Here is a 21,844-nt window from a genome sequence, read left to right as displayed (position 1 = left end):
TCTTCTTTCCTCATCATCGTCATCGTCATCCTCGGCGTTCCAGAGCACGTCATCGTCACTGCCATTCAATGCATTTGAAATGCAGCATTTCTTGAAAGATTTCACAATCATTGGTGCTTCGATGCTTTTCCAGGCAGCAGAAACCCAGTGTGCAACAATGTGCGGTGCAGCACGCTTAATTTTTCCTGTCGGGGTCAATACACGGTTTGGCTCACAAAACCATTTTTCGTACTCCGCCTGAACGTATCCCTTAAAAGGTTTATTTATACTAACGTCTAGGGGTTGTAACACAGACGTCATCCCTCCAGGAATGATCACAAGATCACTGACAAAGCATTGATGGTGGATTAGAGAGCCCACCGGGACGGCGTTTCCATACATTTCGGAGCCAATCAAACATTAATGATTCCGTCATCCACCCCTTCTCTTGGTTTCGAATCAGGACATCATCTGGGAACAGCTTTTCATTCTTAGGGGTTTTAGGGCATGTTTTCCGTTTGAAGATTAAGAAAGGGGGAAGTTTGCACCCGTCTGCTGTTATTGCCAGCATCACTGTTACGCGTTGTTTTTCACATCCCGAAGTTTTGATGATAACTTCCTTAGTCCCCTTCTCCGTAATGCTGTAGTTACGAGGCATATCAAAACAAATTGCCGTCTCGTCAGCGTTGCCACTTTGCCCCATTGAAAAATTCTTTTCCTTCCGAAGTGTGATGACATACCGCTGAAATGTTAGTAATTTTCCCTCAAAATCTGCAGGAAGCTTTTGGCATATCGTTGTACGGCGTCTTAGAGATAAACCCATCCGCTTCATAAACCGATCCACCCACCCACGGCTAGCCTTAAACTCTTGTTTCGGTATTCTAAGAACTTCAGCCTCCTTTTTGCTTTATTTCTTATGGTGTCACTAGTCACAGGTTGTCCATTCTTCCTCCTTTCACGTACAAATTCCAAAACGTTTTCTTCAATTTTAGGGTGTCTTCCTTTGCGAGGGAGATAAATTTTTGTTCATTTTTCATCGGACTTGTGCATTCATTTCGTAACGAACCCGTACGCATGCAACAATATGAATTCAAATCTGCCTGCCTTTAGACAGTATAATGTTGACAAATATAATGCAGGACTCTAACGTTTGGTGGCAACAGTTTGAAAAGTGAAACGGACATTTATAGTGATTCAACGCATAATCGCAAAACAATACGTAAAATAAATAACAATAGTAAAATAAGCACCAAATTAAAAAAAACATTGAGGATGTATACAACCTTCCCATGTATGTTAGGGTTAAAGAACTTGTATTTAAAAGTGTAGACCTAGAATTTTCTATATTTGATGAAATAAAGTTATAAGGTATTTCTCCCACCTTCGTAGTGTAGTGGTCAGCATGCTGGGCGCGTATTCCAGAGGTCCATGGTTCGATTCCCTGCGAAGGCGTTGCTCAGTTTTCATCTTTTCTGCTTCCAAAATACCTAATGTCTTCAAAATACCTAATAACCATCTTTCTTTTTTCCTTCTGCAGTGCTTACTCCTTATGTGTGTATACAAAAGGCTACTACACAATATATAGTTCATAAAGATATAGAGATTCGTCTTCTTTGGAAATATAAATTGTACAAGAACTTTAAAGATTAAAGTGACGTATCACTACGTCCTTGAAATTACGACAAAAACGTACGAAGGATGTAAAAGACCCTTTTATTTAACTCAGATAAAAAGTTATCAGATGACACTGCTAGTGCTTACAGAACAGCCAGTATTTGTGGCTTAAATCAAAAGTAAGACTTAACTATGTGAAATATGAGTTAAACCAACGGCTACACAGACAGAGAAACGCGCAAGTTGGCTAAGACTAATAATATCGGCGTGTTAAGTCTAATGGCAATAATAACGCAAAGACGGAAAAAATCTTCCTTTAAATACTACCTGCTTTCTAGCTCATTTGAATACACGCGAACCAGAAATTCGCATTCTGCAGGAAAATGGAAATCGAGAAAGACAGGAAAAGTGATTAACATAAAATAGCTGTTCAGTAAAACTAAATAAATCCTTATCAAACTATGGAAATGCAGCAAACACCTACTAAGAAACCATATTTCCTCAAGTTTTTAGTGATGACTTTTGTATTCATGAATTAGTAGAAAGGAAATGCTAGAAAAACTTACATTTCTATGTTTCATTTAATAACTAATGCCTTTATTTAAGTGACTAAAGAAAAATCTATCCAGAGTTGAATGCGAATGGTTTTAATGTTTATCTTTCTTTATATCCGACTTTTACAGAAAAAAATAATTTCTTTTAAAAAAAAATCTGGTACGTTTCAGATTTTAAATTACGTCCAAAGGGGCGTTTTTTTAACATTTTGTGTGTTACCTTTCTTTATTAAATATCCTCTTCTTTTTATTTAAACCATAAAATTCAGTTCAATAGCAATGTCGCAAAATAATTTTTAAATGACCATATCCGATGCACAGTCCCGCGCGCTGGAGATAATTTTTTTTTCTTTCTCTGTACAACATTGCCATTGCTCGCTTTGAAATCCTTGAGTTTGTTAATCGAAAATTCGTTAAAGTTTTACAAAATATAAAATCGATAATAAAACAAATTCCAAATTTCAAATTTGGGTTCCACATTCCCATATTCGTAGGAGGATTACGTCATTCAAAATTCGATGGCTCTATGTACCGTTGTTTCATCACAATGCAAGAAATAGACATACATTTATACAGATTTTTCATTATTTAATTACTTCAAATATAATGCAGGACTTTAACGTTTGGTGGCAACAGTTTGAAAAGTGAAACGGACATTTATAGTGATTCAACGCATAATCGCAAAACAATACGTCTTCAGGGACAAAGCCACTTTGAACTAATAATTAATTACTTAGATAATTTGAATTAATTGACTAACATAACAAACCATACTGAACATGACGTAGATTTAATAATTATTGGCAATAACTACTTTCGAACTAAATTTAATTAACTTACGCTTTTATGATGTCTCATTTCCTAATATAGATTTATATGGCAATATTCTCCCCCCCTTTTTTTGTGCATAAACTTTAATTACTCTCTGGCGTTCACATTATGAACAACATTGGAAAGCAACTACGTTTTACTATAATACATCGTCCAATTACATGTTTCATAATTAGGGTCTAATTGTAAAACGCAACTGTGACATTTCTTATAAATTACGAGTAAATTTATTAAGTCTTAGCTTCATTAAAATGAATCCAGTTTAATTTATTCAGTAACTCGCCTTATTCGTTACGACCTCTTTCTTTAGTCCGAATTATCAACTTAAGTAATTCCTTTTCACGATATTACGTTTTATTTCTTAACAGACAGTAAAGAGACTCATTTTTTTACCTTGCCTTTTTTCTCTTACTTTTAACTCTAGTTGCAACCATTATTCTGCTTTGGAGGTATTAAAAAGAATGGATGAAATTAAATTTATATTACTTTTTTTTCCTCTGGTCAAATAAATTGAATTCTTTCCCTAGTTATCTTGCAGCAAAGTATCTTTTTTTTTTTTTCTTCGCGTAGAAATAAAGCTTATTCTGGATTTTCGACAGTTTAAATTAGTTCTTTTGCAGTTGTAAACAAGGTTAAATACAGCGGGACTGTTAAGAAAGCTTGAATTTGATTAGATGCTTGTTTATTTTATTTTTGGATAACTTCTTTGCTCGTGCAGCAGATTTTCTTGTGCTATAAAATTATTAATTAAATTATTAAAACAATATGCTCAAACTTTGCGGGCACAGCAGCTAAAAAGCAATTCTTTAAACTCTTGTTTATTTTTTTTCGGGGGGGTTACTGCTTATTATTTGCTAATTTATTTTTGTTTTTCATTTCCTAAGAGAAACAAACTTTCAATAAGCATGAATTTTAAATACACATAACTCGATTTTACGACAGAATGTACGTGTATTTACTACTTTATTTTGCACTTCTTAATGAATATTTAACTCAATATGGTAACCTGATCGTAAACTGATACTCAGTTTTTAATTAATAAAGTTTAAACAATACTCGATATACAGGATTTCTCACTTATGTATTTTACTGGTGTTTTTTATTATAAAACAAACTCAAAATAATAAATTCTGATTATGATTTTCAGCTTTAAATGAAAAAGGTATGGAGTTTGAGGTGACGGTGGACTTTAAAAATTAGTTTTTTAAGTTTTTGTGTTTTCAACAAGAAATTCTATACATATACGTATTATAACATCAGTTCATAAAATATATGTTTAAAATTTTAATTAATTTTAAATTAAATATTTTTAAAACAAACAATTAATTGTTTTAATTAAAGATTTTAAATGCTCCTTGCGCGCTAATTTTCAATATATTTTCTTAATTTTTCCTTTAAGTTTGTTATAAAGACTTGACAAAAGTTTTTTGTATCCGTTATTAATATGATGGATTAGAAATTTTTAAAAAGGATTTTTGTGAACTTAAACCCACTTTTCGGAAAAATGTCACCTTTTGTTAAACATTATCACAAGTTTAAACTTCTTAATAACCTCATATCCAAAAATGCATACACAGAGCTACTGTAACATATAGCAAGATAGATTCTTCCAAATATCATTCATTCTTAACTGAAAATGAGACGCATGGATCATTTTCAAGACATGCGAACTGCAAAAAAAAGATTCTTTTGAGAAAACCGAATTTAAAGTTGTTCATCACACTTATCTTTAATACATAGTCATGAGAAACAGCAAATGAACCTTAAATATGAATATGTAGACACTAGATAACATTTTCGTATCATTTAACTATTTTTAATCTCATAATATTAAATATGAGAAAAATAAACACATCGCAAATTAGTATATGATTCAAAGTTAGAAGTAGAAACAAGAATATTTCTTCTTAAGAATATTTCTTCTACTTTTTAATGTGATTAATTTAAATAAACATGTATTAAAATCATGGGATATCTAATTAGAAATATTTAATATTTTTATGAAATTTCACTAGCTGGACTTAAATTAATTATTAAAATCATTTCATACTTTTTCTTTTTTATGATAACTGTTTTAGACAGCTGGCAGCGCAAGCGGCTGGTTTTCAAGTAATAATATAGCGAATATAAAAAGATGTACTGCAACCTTTAACTATCTGTCGGAAATTCTAAAGATATGATGTTTTAAGTATTTTGTGATTTTGCTGTTGAATTTAATTGAACGGGATGTTTGATAATTAAAGTTAATACGTAAAAAGTGAATAATAAAAATAAAATAAAATAACCATCTTACTAAGAAAACTGAATATCGAGCATTGAGAAAAGAAAAGATATTGAAATGTATACCAGCACTTAACACTACGTAGGGAATTCTAAACATATGCTGCTATGCAATTTTAAAAATTTTGTGTTTTGTTGTTGAATTATAAATGCAATAAGTGCGGAGAAAATTATGTTTAATAATAAAACTAAAAAGACAAAAAAAAAAAGGTGTTAGCAGAAGTGAGTGCAAGAGCAAAATGGTAGACTGTGAGAGCAGCGAGAGTGTAAACAACTTTAACAAATGCTTTTGGGCTGCCATTTAAAATCTGGATCATTTCAGAATTCACATCACATTTCGATTTCTATTCTACTTTAATAGAAATGCCATTAGTTCAATATCTGACTTCCTGTTTTCTTCTGAAGTACGATGAATATTTTTCTTGGCTATTAAATAATCTTTATCTCTTCACCTTATTTTATTTCTAAGGAGAAAATTCCCCTAAGACTAAATACAAAAATAACTTTTTGAAATTAACACAGTGCAGGTATGCCTTATTTGTTTAAATACCAAATCCGTTTCTGTTTCGACTTAGAAATTAGATTTCGTTCCTTAAGCTCTAAAGCTAAACATAATAGAATTTTTATGTTTACCTTATTATAATTAATTATATAAATCATTTTTGTTTTCGCATAAACCATAATTTACATATTTTCACAATATGCAATGACGTTACTGTGAAGATTTATAGGCTGCGTATTTGCAATATAAGCAAACTACTCTATCTATCGTACATGCTCATCAAAATTAATTAAAGCTAATTTCTTAAAATAGCATTGTAACATATTACACTGGTGTGCAAAAATTATGGACGAAGTCGAAAAATTAGCATATCAGCTGAACGAAGAGGCAGAGCGGACAGAAAGACCAATCAGGAGATTAAGTAAGGTGATGTACGGTAGCACATGCGCAGATATCCAGGTAGACGTAATGGGGGAGTGTCTGAGTAGTATAAAGCATGTTGTCGGTGTAAGATGAGTATTTCTGGCAAAGAGATTGCACGCCTTATAGCAGTTAAAATCACACCGAGTTGCTGCCTCAGCGAGAAATGGCGAATAATCAATCTGTTAGACAACATCTGGATGCTTTTACCCGAGGTCGAATCATTGGGAAGTTGGAGGAAGGCCGCAGTGTGACAAGTGTGGCTGCAGAGTTCGGAATTGCTCACAGCATCCTTTCACGACTTTGGAGACAATTTCAAACTACAGGAACAGCTATCCGGGGGTTTAGTAGTGGTCGTCCACGAGGAACCACACCCGCAGATGACCGGTATATTGCCTTACAGGCCAGAAGAAACAGGCGGCAGACAGCGGGAGAAATCGCTAGACACACGACACAGGCGACTGGACGACCGATATCGCGATTTACCGTGGCCAGAAGACTGCACGGTGGTGGTCTGTTTGCTCGACGCCCTGTACGGTGTGTACCTCTAACGCCTGCCCATCGGAGAAGGCGTTTTCTGTGGTGCCGGGAACACCGGAATTGAAGAGACAATGAATGGGGACGAGTACTCTTTACAGATGAGAGCAGATTCAGTCTGAGTAGCGATTCTCATTGCATACTCATCTGGAGAGAGCGGGGAAGCCGCAATCATCCCTCGAACATCATTGAAACGGACAGGTATGGAGGTGGCGGTGTTCTCGTTTGGGGAGGCATCATGCTTGGTAGTCGTACAGACCTTCACATCTTCGACGCAGGTTCAGTCAACGGGACCCGTTATTGTAACGAGATTCTTCTTCCATATGTGCGTCTTTTTAGAGGCGCTATGGGTCCGCAGTTCTTTTTCATGGGCGACAATGCACCATGTCATCGCACAGTAGCTGCCGAACAGCTCTTAGAGAGTGAGGATACTGAACGTATGGATTGGCCGGCACGATCTCCGGATCTCAATCCCTTCGAGAATGTATGGGATTTTCTAGGCAGACGCTTGGCAGCTCGTACCTTACCACCAGTAACGATTCCGGAGCTTCGATTGGCGCTGCAAGACGAATGGGCAGCAATGCCTCAACAACTCATTGACACCCTCATGCTCAGCATGGGCAGACGCTGTGAAACCTGCCTAGCAGTCAGGGGAGATCATATCCCCAATTAAAGACCGGATGTTTCTTGCTGAACACCCATCACAGGGATGTTTCGGCCTTCAGTCTCATTGCGCTCCATGCTACTTTTTCAATAAAGCTTCTTTTTATCCCTCTGATTTCTCTTTACTAAGTGTTGCTTACATTACTCATGTCCTTACGTATTGGGGATCTTACGGTATTAAATGTGTTGATTTGGAAAGCTTTTGTACAAAGTTATATTGAAAAAACCGTCTCGTCCTTAATTTTTGCACACCAGTGTATATTTTTACTCACCTTTGGTTGAGAGGTAAAAACCTTTAAGTACTGTAGTTCGATTCAGGTGGTGGTGTATTAAATTATGGCAAAGCACACTAGGGCTATCTGCCTAAGAGGAGGGATGCCTTTCGTGGAGAACTTTCTAAGGGAAACTGGCTCGTATACACGTTACACATGGGGAAAACCACGAAAACACCCATGCAGCCAGCCCGTTCGCGGGATTCGAACCTCGGACCGAATTACCAGTGTTCAGCGACTTTACCGCTTGGCCGCTGGTGGGCCTCAGTACTTCGATTCAGGTTCAAATCCCAGTGAGCGTACTGATTATTGAAAACTTTTCATGTTTTCTCAGTATATAATGTGAATGCGAGTCAGATTCCTTCGAAACGTCTTCCAAGAAAGCATTCTTTCTTTTATGCATATACTCGTTGTGCATTCTGTCACAATCTAAATAATCCAATCTAAATCCCGAAAAACAAATTAAAACATTTGTAAATTAAGAAGTAAAAAACTTTTAAAAAAGAAAGCTGAGTGATTGGAGCTCTATGAATTTCAAATCGGATAACTGGAAATTTATTGTGCTTTTATGATTGTTGGAAGACTCAGACAACCGTGAAACAAGACAACAGATTCTACCAATATGCACAGATTTATAAAATTGGATTAAAAGTGAATTTTTTTATATGTTGAGAGAAGTTATTAATCTTATTTTGTTATGGAATGACAAAATGTTTAAAATTCAGTTCGTGCATTGCGTATAAATCATACGAATTCCAAACGTTCCAATTAACTCATCATTCTGTTATATTAAACCATTGACTAGAGTTCATTATTCGGTAATTAATTTTTAAATATATTCAGGCTTCTATTTCCTTCTTATTTTTATTTCATTTTTAACATGCAATTCATCATTTAATGGTGGCCCATAAAAGTTATTACCCTGTCGTCGGTTTTGTTTATGGCCTTTGGCTTGTTGCTATGGATGCGACGTGTTCACTCATTTTGGAAATTTTTTTTCGCTTTGAATGTTTGCAACGTTAGGAAAAAAAGCGACCTTAGTTTGAAAACTAGCAATGAGAAATTCTAGCAGTTAAGGGGAAATAATATTTCATGAACACATATGGTGTACTCAAATTGTTTTAAGGAAAAAAGTTGAAAATTTTTATAATACATGTAATGAAAAAGTACAGATTGCAAATATCAGAAATTTTAAAAACACGTAGCAAAAATAGTTCCAACTTGTTTCATGATAACATTACTTTATCGCTTATATAGCAATCAGTAATTTGTTAAGAAGTAATAAAAGTAAATGTAAGACAGAGAGGTAAAAACTTATTAAAGAAAGGATTTGGAAAGGCAATCTCAGTCGACTGAAAAATTTTAAATATAAGATCTTTGCTTTCTAAGCCATTATATCTTTGACGAATGAGTTCTGTTTTATTTTAATACAGTTAAAGATAATATAGTCAAAAGTAGTTAATCCGGACTCGTCGGGACTTCGGCGATTCCGGATTATCGATTTTTCCGGATTATAGGTCATTAGTTTAAATCTGGTAAGATGGCATGCAGAAATTATAAAATTAAAAATATGAAACCGTAATTTATGAAATAAAGAACAATTATGATATAAAGGGTATCAAAATTTACAAAAAAAAAAAAAAAAAAAAGAGCTTAATATTTATTTGTTTACTTTATTAAACATTTCTTTCAATGTAAGTTGTTTAAGTTGCTTCGTTTTTTATGTGATAATACATTTTCTTTAATTCTATAAACAGACATATTTTCTTGTTCAGTTACAAAGCTCCGCTGTTCAAGACCTATAATTGCTGTGTCGAGAATACCGACTAATTTGTCAATCGAAATTTTTTCGTTTTCAATAACCTCTGTCACTTTCTTCGCTATCGGAAGCGAATTATAATGACGAGGAATTTGATTTAAATCATATCAAAGACGGAATACAGCGAGATGAAATGCTACATATAGTAAGGAATTATAAGCCAAATAAAATAATAACATCTGCCATGAAGATAAGGATAGTGCTGAGAGATCAACTTCCAATTCATTGCGCGCCGCGGCGTGAAAGATAAACAAAGTTTAGATAAAGAAATGTTAAAGTTTAGATAAACAAAGGATATGCCTTTATCCATTTTTTGCAGCAATTCCACTTTTTGTTTAATGGACTCCGAAACATACTTTCGCTTTGTAGATTCTTTACATATTAGTAAATATATATCAGAAATTCTATTTGACATAATCGAAAGTTCAAGCTTACTTTTATAAAATTGCTCTAACAGTCTGCAAAAAATAATAACCCGAATCCAATTCGAACATTAAGGAAAAACGCAATCTACAACATTAACTGAATTAGATAATTTTAGCTTAGCTTATACCGTCCGTTATACATTAAACGCGAATTCATAAACGTATTTTGCGCACACGCATATTCGCAGCCGTAAAGGTCTTACGCGCATGCGTCAATACGACGCATTCGCAGAAAGTTTGTAGCTTTGAGGTCCGAATTATAGATCATTCCGGATTATGGGTGTCCGAATTAACGACTTTTGACTGTATTTTTTCCGAAATTAAAGAAAAAACATTAATTAACTTTTAGTAAAATATTTTATTAGATCAAATCACAAACTCTGGCGTATTTTAAAAGAAGAAAAACTGATTTAATAAAAAATAAGTGGAGATTTTATAAGATTAGATAAAAATGTTATACTAAAGAGTCGGAATTTAATTAAATATTACAGTTTTTCCATTTAAATTTCACGTTCTTCTATTGAAGGATTTGAATTATTACCTTTCAGGAAAAATCGTATTTTCATTTAAATACTAAAGTTTCTAGTAGCATAGAAAACATTGTACTATGAAATATAGCAGTAATTTAGATTATCACATACTTCTTTTGAATAAGGCAGAAATATTGCATATTTTATAATATGTTCTAGAAAACATTTGGTTTCTTTCAGTATTATTAAGTATAATTCTTTTGGCATTTTAAAACAAATATAGTGTGATAAGGTGGCATAAAGGTTGTTTGTCTAGGATAAGTGATTTCAGAATGCAGTAATTTTCATCAGTGGTGAAATCCTGTGCCTTTGTTAATGATTCCACTTGCAGCCTCGAGGGTCACTTCCGTGGTCAAAGAAGTAAAAGAAGTCTTTTCAGCAGGGTCAGAAGATGGACATTTTATTATGTATGAGTGAAAGAATCATTTCTCTTTTGGGAGTTCAGCGCAAGTAAACACAGAGAGGTATATAAAGTGGTTTCCTGAGAAGAGGGGTCCTGTTTAGAGCTATGAGCATGTTGCCCGGCTAGAACGATCATTCCTTGTGTATAATGCGTTAGAGCATTTTTCCTGTAACAAAATTCTGAAATTACGGGACTAAATATATCTAAGTCCCATACTGTCGAGACCGGGAACATCTTCACCGGGAATCGAACCACGGACCTCTGGAATACGCACCCAGCATGCAGACCACCACACTACGAAAGGCGTGAAGGCATACCTTTCGGCGGCGAAAGGCGGGAGAAATACCTTATAAATAGTGATATCCAAAATAACTGAAATGGTAAAACTGCGAACAAGCATTTCTTAATTATAGATTGTGTAATCAGTCTGAGTTATCTTAGGATTTTCTGCGTCTATTTACCAAGATTCATCAATCTGAGTAGAGCAATTGACCCTCGATGCTGATTTATGTGCTTTCCTGCTCGTTCCTGTCTCACTCACTACGGTCAAATCTTCATCCTCTGCATATTTTTTCTCTACCACGAATACGAAAAGCTTTTAAAAAGCAACTGAGTGATGTCGATGAGGTGCAAGAGAATACGCTGTCTGCCTTGAATAATATTCCGCGTGAAGATTTCCAAAGCTGTTTCTATACTTGTATGAGTAGACAAAACGCTGGATAAAGCAAATCGATGATGTTAAGAATATTTTGAAGGGGACTACAGAATTCACGTGTGAAGTATAACATAGTTGCTTAAAATTATTTTCGGTTATTTTGGGGTGACAGGAATGGTATAATTTTGTTGTAATCCATTTTGGAATCTAAAAATCCTGAGTTGTAATCCATTTTGGAAAACATTAAAAATGTGTTACAAAACTGTTTTAACTGTTATTCAAATGGCAGTTTAAACCAATAATTTTTAAAAAAATATTGCTAATGATTTATTATTTTCTAATACCAAACGCGCTTCAATCATCACAACGTTCAAAAAGAGAGAAGATATTTAGAGGGATGTACATGTGTAACATACATGAAAAGAACTATGCCTTTTAACCAAATGTCTCTTTGTATGGTACTAGAAGGGTAATAATGGTTAATATATTTTCTGAGCACAACTGTGGGGAAGAAGAGTAATTTAGCGTCGAAATCCAGATAATATTGATTTATTATTGATTACAGATTCTAATTCCAAAGAGTTAATATTCACGCAAATCTAAATCAGTGCCTAAGAGTAGCAAAGATTAATGCATTCAAGACGGTCGACTTTTGTAGCTATTACAGGACATCTCATTGATGTCAAAGTAGCCTCCTCTTGTAGAGGGAACTTTATATAAGAAGTTCCCACGCATTTTAATGCACCCTTTCTTGACATTTTCACTGCATTTGACAGACAAGAAGAGTAAGATCCGGATAAACGGAAAATGAGTTAACTGGATTCTGCTTGCGAAATGATAAAAGAATTGATCTCACAAATCATCGGCGTGAAATAAAATTATCTAGCGAACATAAAAGGAAGAGAAAAATTCCTAAATGTCAGAAGAGATAGCAGATGATGACATTCATTTGGCAGTTGTTTTACCAACAACACTGGGTACTTTAATTGTACATAATCCATATTATATAGACAGTATATAATAAAAGGTCAAAATGTTCTAAGTGGAATTTTTATGTTTGAACTAAATGATATTCTCCAAGCACAATAAATGCTCCAATTTATAACTTAGATTTTTTTTCATTTATCCATTATTTGCAGTATGTTCTTTATGTTTAGAATACTGATTTAATTTTCTTAACTAAATGGAATTCTTAACCAAATGAAATTTAATTTCCTTTATCAAATGGAAATTTAATTTTCTTTACCAAATTTCTTAACCAAACCTTGCAGATTAAACTGCTTGAAATTGCAAATAAATTTTTAACAGTATTTTTCTGCTAATAATAGTTTGACAATTTGTCTTTCTTGTATTTTAATTACACTCTAATTAACCTCCATTTTTAGTCAACCTGAAACGTCGCTCCCGATGTTATCCTAGATAATCGGGAGTTAACTGCAATTTCCTTTGGGATGTTATTCTGTTAAATTTCAACTGCAATGGTCAAATGCTACCTCGACAGTGAAAATCGAAAAGTCTTTCACAACTGCTCAAATTTAGCAACTCGGATTATCTACAGTATTTGAGAATTTTTCATAAGAGATTCATTCTTATTTATTCATTGCACATTTAGGAATTTCATCGACTTCATTAAATGTTCAAGGCAATCTGCTAATAACTCAGTCTTTTCACTTCAGATAAACATCTGCAAATTCATTGCATTTAAAGATAAGATAGACATTAATATGTTTTAACTATTTTTATTATGTGTTTTACCTAATGCGATTTTTCGGAGAGCATCGCTAAACTATTCCATTCTAACATCGAAAATATCCATTGCATTATGTTTATGTTATCAATAAGATTTTACTGAAAATTTTAAGGTATTAAGAACAACTGCAAAATATTTCTGTTTCGCTCATCTCATGCAATTTTCCCAAAAGCAAGACGAGATCTTAAGCATAAAATCCCTTAGGCCACCCTGAAATACCATTACCGTATGGGTGACCTTATGGCCAATAGAAAATGAGAAAGTGCACGGTAATTCTTGATGAAATCAAAAAACATAAAACAAAATGTCGAATTAATCTCCGTCATCTCTGACTCTAAATTATCTCATTCTTCAAACAATGGATGACTTTTCCTCATCAATAATTCTTTTGCCACATGTCAGGGAAATTTCAGTGGAATAAATTTTTCATCACGTCACTTAATTATCAATTTATTAGTCTTCGTATTTTTATTATACGTTACCTTTTGTACATTTTTTCAGATTTCTTCCTCAAACACTTTACATTTTTACTCGTAACGTTGTGTAATGTAAACACGAACATTTTTAAGTCTAACTGAATTTCAAAGGTTAATAAACTTATGAAACCACGTTTAGACGAATTTGCATGTCCTCTGAAGTAATGCGGATAGCTTCATCCTCACTGACTTCTATAAAACATTGAGTAATGCATGCTGCAGTAAATTTGATGAAATAAAAACGCAGTTATTCTGTTGACTTTAGCGAAGTGCAATTAAAGTTGTTAATTTATAAAATATAAATGGTTAGAAAAATTTGTATCTTAGTTAATCGTCGACATATATGTAAAACGTAATATTAAAACAGGCAAATATGTAATAAAATTGAATATATTGTTGAATTTTATTTAAGGTTACTGACAGTTAAAGTTTTTCTTTTATGCATCCCATCATTGGCCGAGTATTCGCAATATCATACGTAAACTTGCATTGTAAACCAAGCCATTACTTAGATTTCTTCTTCTTGAACAGTCGCTTCAATCATTTTAAGAATTAATAAAGACCTTAAAGACAGTAAAAATACAGTCTATTTTTACTCTTCAAACCGTATAAGATGATAAATTTATGTACAATTGTTTGGTACTGTAATCCACTACGAAAGCCACAATAGATCTAAGATCAACAAAATCTAACATCAGTAAAGATTCGTTTATTCTTAAAGAAAGTCCCATGAATGGCCAAGTAATTAAAACTGTTGAATACTGAGAGTTTGACTGAGGTTCGATTCCAGAAGTATGGACTTGCTGCATGATTGATTTTCGTGGTTTTCCCCAAGTGCAGCACGAATACAAAGCATTTTTTCTTAGGCAGTTAACCATCGAGTATTTTGCCAGATTCAAACTTTCCTTTTATACCTCGTTTGGTCATATACTAGTCCAGTTTAGGGCATTATGTGATTTTAAGACAAGCGGAATAGTTTAAACTGAGAAAAAATATCGTAACAGGGATTATTTGACTTAGCTTCCGCTAGCATTTCGAAAGAAAACCCGGTGATCAGAGCAGACATAAACATCTAATATTTGGCATGTTTTGGCAAATGTTGAGCATTAGCTTGTAGAGACATAAGGCAGTTTCTGGAAGCAAGAATCATGAAAAATGAGCAACGCCTTCGCCGGGAATCGACCCAAGAACCTTTGAAATACGCGCCCAGCGTGCTGACCACTACACTACGGAGGCGGGAGAAATACCTTATATACTCCCCCTTTTAAAGGGCAACTGGGACTTTAAGGGACCCAGTGGCCAAATCCTGGATGTGGGGAATCATCACCCACCACCCTTTTAGTTCGGGCGCAGTGTAGGTACATTTAGAGACATTAGGATATTACTTTTCGAAGCAGGAGAGATGAAAAATGAGCAACGCCTTCGTCGGGAATCGAACCACGGACCTCTGAAATAAGCGCCCAGCGTGCTGACCACTACACTAAGAAGGGGAGAGAAATATTTTGTTATCCAATTCATTTGGTGTTGTAATTTGGCGTAAAGCTGCTGATCGGTATAGCCATGACAGCTGGACATCTGGCACGGTTTTCTGAATGTTAGTTGCTGTAATGAACATCAGTTGAGCATTGTTGTTCGATCCAGTCGGTGTTGTAACTTGGCGTAAAGCACTGGCCAGATTAGATGTGGAGGCCCGATATTTGGCTCTATTTGCTAAGTGTTGAACATTAGTCGAGTTCTCTTGTCCAAATCAGTTAGTGTTATAGCTTCGTGTAGAAACACCAGCCAGCTATTATATTGTAAAAGTTCCAGCAAGCTGTTGTAGTAAATAGGACTTAAATTCTGGGTTTACTATTTTAAGTTAGCTCGCCAGCGGTGAGGTAAAGAAGTTTTAAGTTTTATATTTTATATGTTTAGAGTCAGACTGAGGAAAAGCGATATCTCGCCTACACGCAAAGGTAAGGTCTAAGGATAAACAGTTGGCAAAAGTACACTCATGTCCATAAATTAAGGATAATTCGGAGTCATGCGGAAATCGAACTCTAAAATAAATATATCACCTGTAAAATCACTACACACATCTTCAAGAATCATATGCAAATTTCAGGCAGTAACCAGTTGACACCGATGGTACGTCACAATGACGAGAGAATATATTAGGAATACAGGTAAGAGAGTGATATGTAAGGAATACAGGCAAAGAAGTAAAATTGTTCGCAGGCGCTCTATAAGCATTTCAGTGCAATAAGCGAATAATTACGACACAAAGGACGCATTTGGATGATTTTTTACATGGTAGAATTATCGGCCGTCTGGAATGTGGGCGTACCCAACTGGAAGTATCAGACGAACTTGGAATTCCCCAGAGTGTCATCTCCAGGCTTTGGCAACGATTCCAAGATGATGGTAATGTGAGTAGACGTTACAGCACAGGTCGCCCCAGAGTTACAAAGCCAAATGAGGACCGGTATTTGGCAGTTACTGCCAAAAGAAACAGGCGGAGCACAGCCTCAGACCTGTCTCGTCAGCTCTCTTCAGCCACTGGTACGACAATTTCAAGGTAGACAGTGTACAGACGCTTAGGGAAGATTGGTATATATGCTCGTAGACCTGTCAGATGCATTCCACTTACTGCAACTCACTATCGCCTGCGGTTAGCCTAGAGTAGAGAGCATGCATTGTGGACAGTGGCTTGTATGATGTTTTCTGACGAGTCCAGGTTTAGCTTGCAGTCTGATTCTCACCGGACTTTCATATGGAAAGCTCCAGGTACCCGTTATCACCAAGAAAACATCATTGAACGACACCGTTACGGTGGTGCAGGAGTGTTCGTTTGGGGTGGATTTATTCTGGGTTCCAGAACTGACCTGCATGTTCAAATTGGAACCATGACAAGCCAAATCTATCAGGACGTCATTCTGGAACAACTTGTACGTTTGCTTCGGGTCGCCATGGGTGCACAATTTGTGTTTATGGATGACAACGCCCGTCCTCACCGTGCAAACATCGTAAGCGAATGCCTTCAATCGGAGGTTGGTGTTGGAGTATTTAATTATGGCAACACTAGGGCTATCTGCCTAAGGGGAGGGATGCCTTTCGTGGAGGACTTTCTAAGGGAAACTGGCTCGTATACACGTTACACATGGGGAAAACCACGAAAACGCCCATGCAGCCAGCCCGTTCGCGGGATTCGAACCTCGGACCGAACTACCAGTGTTCAGCGAATTTAGCGCTCGGCCGCTGGTGGGCCTCCTTCAATCGGAGGATATCACCCGTATGGACTGGCCAGCATTCTCACCGAGCTTGAATCCTGTACAGCACGTATTGGGCATGCTTGGCCGACGAGTTGCAGCCCGTCAACCGCCTCATACATGTCTATCGGAACTTCGGAGAGCATTGCGTTTTGAGTGGTGTAATATCTTCCAAGATGAGATTGATAATTTCATACTCAGCATGCCTAGGCATTGTACGGACTGTGTTGCATCGTCTGGGAGATATACAATGTATTAACAATCATACCAACCATGTAATATTGTTTTTTTGTAAATAGTTGTTTTTTTTTTTTTTTTTTTTTTTTTTTTTTTTGTAATTTGCTCCAGTGAGAAAAAAATCGCTAATTGATTTAATAATATCAAACATATAGCATCTTTTTTTGCTCTTTACCTTTTGTTTAATAAATAAGCTTTACAAATAAGTCAAATTTGTTTTGTTTCTAATTCTTCCTTTGCCTGATTTTGCATTATCCTTAATTTATGGACATGAGTGTAGTTATAGGTAGTTAGACTTATAAAGTTGGTTAATATTTGTGACTTGTGTTTGCTTATTAAACTCTCTTACTCACGAATTTTATTATCCTTGCGTTCGTACGTGACTTCAGAGTTCTGGAACTTTCCACAGAAATACTCGTACAGGTGCTCACAGTATCACAAATTACAATCAGTAGTAACATGTCAAACTACTAAGAACGTTAAACATAACACAAATGCAAAACGCATCTAAAGAGAATAACTCGGAGATATCTCTGTACTTCAAACTTACACTCAACTAAGAACTCACAACAAAAACAACTAAGAGCAGATGCTCTCTCCGACATTATATAGTTTTCACCCGACCGCCGTGATATTTTTAGTACTTTCTGCTTTTCGAAATTTCTGGAAGGCAATATGAGGGTCGAATTACGGTTACATCAATTATAATGATCAATTACAATAACTATTACGGTGATACAGGGACCAGGCAAATGTCGCCAAATGGTAGCGAAGTTTGGAGACTTTTGGTGATTCCTCGCTAAATTTGGCTACAAAAATGAGTCGCCAAACCCGTTGCTATCTTGGCGATATCTCGCCGAATTACCGAGATTTCCATTTACTCAATGGTAAATAGAGTTGCTCTCGTATTCTTTCCAGCCTAGCTTGTCTCTGTAGATTTTTTATGTTATATTACACAGAAAAATACAATAATTTTACATATAACTGCACTAAAATCATTTATCTATGTACAACATTAGTAACATTCTTTTCTTTTCAATTTCAGTCTGTCGAGCATATTCATAATGTGTAAAACAAATACGTTAGGCAGTTGAACTTAGCAAGATTGCACATTGATCCATCATGGCTCTTGAAATGAATTTATGCAATGTATCTTTACTTGAGGAGATGTGTTACTTTCAGGAATCAACGCAAAGCGATCTCTTTGATAACTAAAGCTTACATTCTAAAAACGACTTTACAGACCTGTTAGCAAATATGAATCAGAACAGAGCTACAAATTTAAAGTAAATGTAAATTAATCTCCTCCTTAAATCCTTCATGGAGGAATATTCTCTCTTAGACACATATGTCTCAAATGCTTTTCCAAAACAATTAAGCCAACCATTCTTTCGCTATTTGTTTTCTGTTCGGTTTTTTTTTTTTTTTTTTCTTATCGCTGGTAACTTTCGACTCTCAATTTTATCACCAGCTTAATTCAAAATAAGAAAAAAAAATAATTGCACTTTATGCATTTTACTAATAACTTGACTACACTGCTTTATATTAAAAAGATCACTTAAAAAGATGTATAAAAATTAATAAAAATTTTAGTATCGTTACCACTATATTTGTAAAAAATAAATATCAATTTTAAATGACAACTTAATTTTTCTCGACCTAGCTTACTTTGAAACTAATCTCAGTTACAAAAGAATCTTTTCATCAGCGATGTCTTTCTATTCTTTCACTAGACAAGATTAAAAAAAAGCGAACTCATCAAAATATATAAAAAAAACACTGGCCATTAAGTAAACCGATAAAAAAAGGGCGAAAAAAATACGCTTGTCAGCAATTAGCAGTTTTTTTAATATTAAAAAAATGCTAGGTAACGAATTACTATAAAAATTATTCTGTTAGTTTGACTGTTGCGATTATTCTCATCATTCAATGACAATATTTATGTATTTTGCAAAGACATTATGTATTTTGCAAAGACAATATGGTATTAGAGGCATAGAACATTAACCGCCATTTTGTTGGAATTTATTACCTTTGACTTCTTTTCATGCTTTTTCTAATATCAGTATATGTCCATTTATAATCGACATATATGCAATAATCCAAATATACGAGGAAAGGGCGTAATTTTATATTTATTGCTATGCTATACTGTAATACTTTTGGCATATCAGAATTAACACAAAGAAACAATTATATTGAAACGAGAAAGCTTAAAATGCTGAGGGAACTAACACAGAATGGGCTAACTAAATGAATGGGTTGATTTCCAGAGCATGAACATTTCTGGATATTGAGTTAGCTGTTAGAAAAATCTTGTTCCTATTGTAACTGAAAGCTCATTAGAATCCAAATGAGATGAAATCTAGTATATGTTTTCAGAAAAGTAACTTATTACTATTTCTCTAAATTTGGAGGACAAAGCCCTTATTTGCTCAATCATTAAAGACACTATAAGGTATTTCTCCCACCTTCTTAGCGTGCCTTCGTGATGTAGTGGTCAACACACTGGGCCGGTATTCCAGAGGTCCGCGGTTCGATTCCCGAAGGCGATGGCTCATTTTTCATTGCCTGCTTCCAAAAAATATGTAATGTCTCTACAGTGGGGCTCGAACTAAAAGGGTGTTGGATGATGATTCTCCACACCTAGGATTTGGTGATTGGGTTCCCTAAAAACCCCAGTCGCTCTTTAAAAGGAGCAGACACCTTTTAACTCCCGCTCCCTTAAAGGGAGCGGGTGTATATAATGTATATCTCCCACTTTTCCTAGCGTGCCTTCGTCGTGTAGTGGTTGTAAAAGCTGGGCCGGTATGCCAGAGGTCCGTGGTTCGATTCCCGGCGAAGGCGGTTACTATTTTTCATCTCTCGGGCTTTTCCAATTAACCTAATGTCTCTACAAGACCATATCTAATTCATTCAGCATATTTATCAAAAAATCTAGAGTAAGACTGTTTTCTCATAGTAATAGTGTTTGTCAATTATTTCAACAAAAAAAGGTATAATATTACCCTTCAAGTCGAACAATACTACAATGGAACTTGAATTCACACTTTCGTGTCAGGAAGCGAAACTTCGAAATATATTCAACAGGTACTTCTCATCTCATTTTTATCCAGCCCTAGAAATATCCTATATCCAGCGCATCGTTGTCAAACATTTGTGGTATGCAAATTTTCAGCTGCAAGAAGCAGCATCTTTGCAGTTAATTGGCTTATTAAGGTTAAACATAAAATCAGCCGAAGCAAACGTTATTCTTTATAAGCATCACCTCATCAGTGCTTCAGATTATTACTTTGCTAACATTGCCTAATATGACTCCGTAAACTCTATGGCTGATTACACGAATTACGAGGATTTAGCAGATCTGCATCTAAGTCACGGTCAAACAAATGTAAGCGGATGAAAAGCACAATGATTGTACCATTGTATCGATTTCCGATACAATTATTCTATACCATTCAAACCTTTACTAGTAATTAGAAAAGACTATATAAGACAACTCTTCCGCTATTTTAAAGAAAGGCAAGGGACCTTAGCGAGGTGTATAGGCACCACAAATGGAACAGCATATGATGGAAAGATTTACAGCAGCGCCTACCACAAGTACTCGAGCGTTGGCAACCGACATTGGTTTTTATCACAGTATATTGGGGAATAATATACATAAGGAATGTAAGCACGCTTTTCACGTACATAATGCCCAATCTTTAAAAGTAAATGACTATCCCTGGCGGTTAGATTTTGTGGATTCTTCAGATGGCAACTAATGATCCTCAGTTTTCTGGCTTAGTGTTATTTAGTCGATAGGCGTTGTTTATTTAGGAAGACATTTTCAGAACTCGCAACGAACAGATATGAGCTGAAAACTATCACAATTTCACTAACGAAGATCTACATTCGCTAACTTGTATGCTTAAAATACCGAAACGCCCGTTCTCGTCCATTACCCATCCCGGGTAGGTGTGAAGATTTCAAATGACGTCCTTCCTATTTTCTAACAAAGAAGATTCCCTTAGCCCTTTAGGACAAGCTGTCGGCAATAAACTGATACAATGCATCCGCTACTGCATACCTTAGATGGAAGAAAAATACAACATCGCAATCTCGGCCGTTTCTGGCGGTTCTGGTCATTTGAATGAAAGGCTGTTAATGATTAATGAGTTTCTACGATTTCCTGCAGCACTTTATCCACATGTTCCCTAAATTTTTGCAAAAGTTTCTTTAAAACTATCAATAGATTTTTTTAATAAATATTTTCGAAATTTCCTATTAATGTTTTGTTAAAATTCATCTTCAAAGCTTCTAAAAGTAAATCTTAAAAATTCGAATAATCATTGATAAATTTATTACGGTAAATAGGGAGAGGACTGTCTAGTTAGAAAGTAGTGGAAAGTTTTAGTGAAAGATTTCGATTAGCATTAAAATCACGAAAGCCCTATGCAGCCAGTCCATTCAATGGAAATGACAGCGAGAAGACTTTCAGTATCCTTAGACTCGTTCAATCGCAAGGCTACACCGTTATTGTCGCGAAATGTGTTCCACCTTTTAATATCAAAGTTTATAAAAAAATTTTTAAAAAATGCTGTTTATAAAACTGAGAGCAGTATATGTGCATTTCCTTACAGTAATTTTTATTTGTTGCTTTTCTG

This window comes from Stegodyphus dumicola, chromosome 3, assembly GCF_044657685.1.
Source record: "Stegodyphus dumicola isolate Sdum_Otavi_A_Nest chromosome 3, ASM4465768v1".
Classification (NCBI taxonomy): Eukaryota; Metazoa; Arthropoda; class Arachnida; order Araneae; family Eresidae; genus Stegodyphus; species Stegodyphus dumicola.
This window is presented reverse-complemented; position numbering follows the sequence as displayed.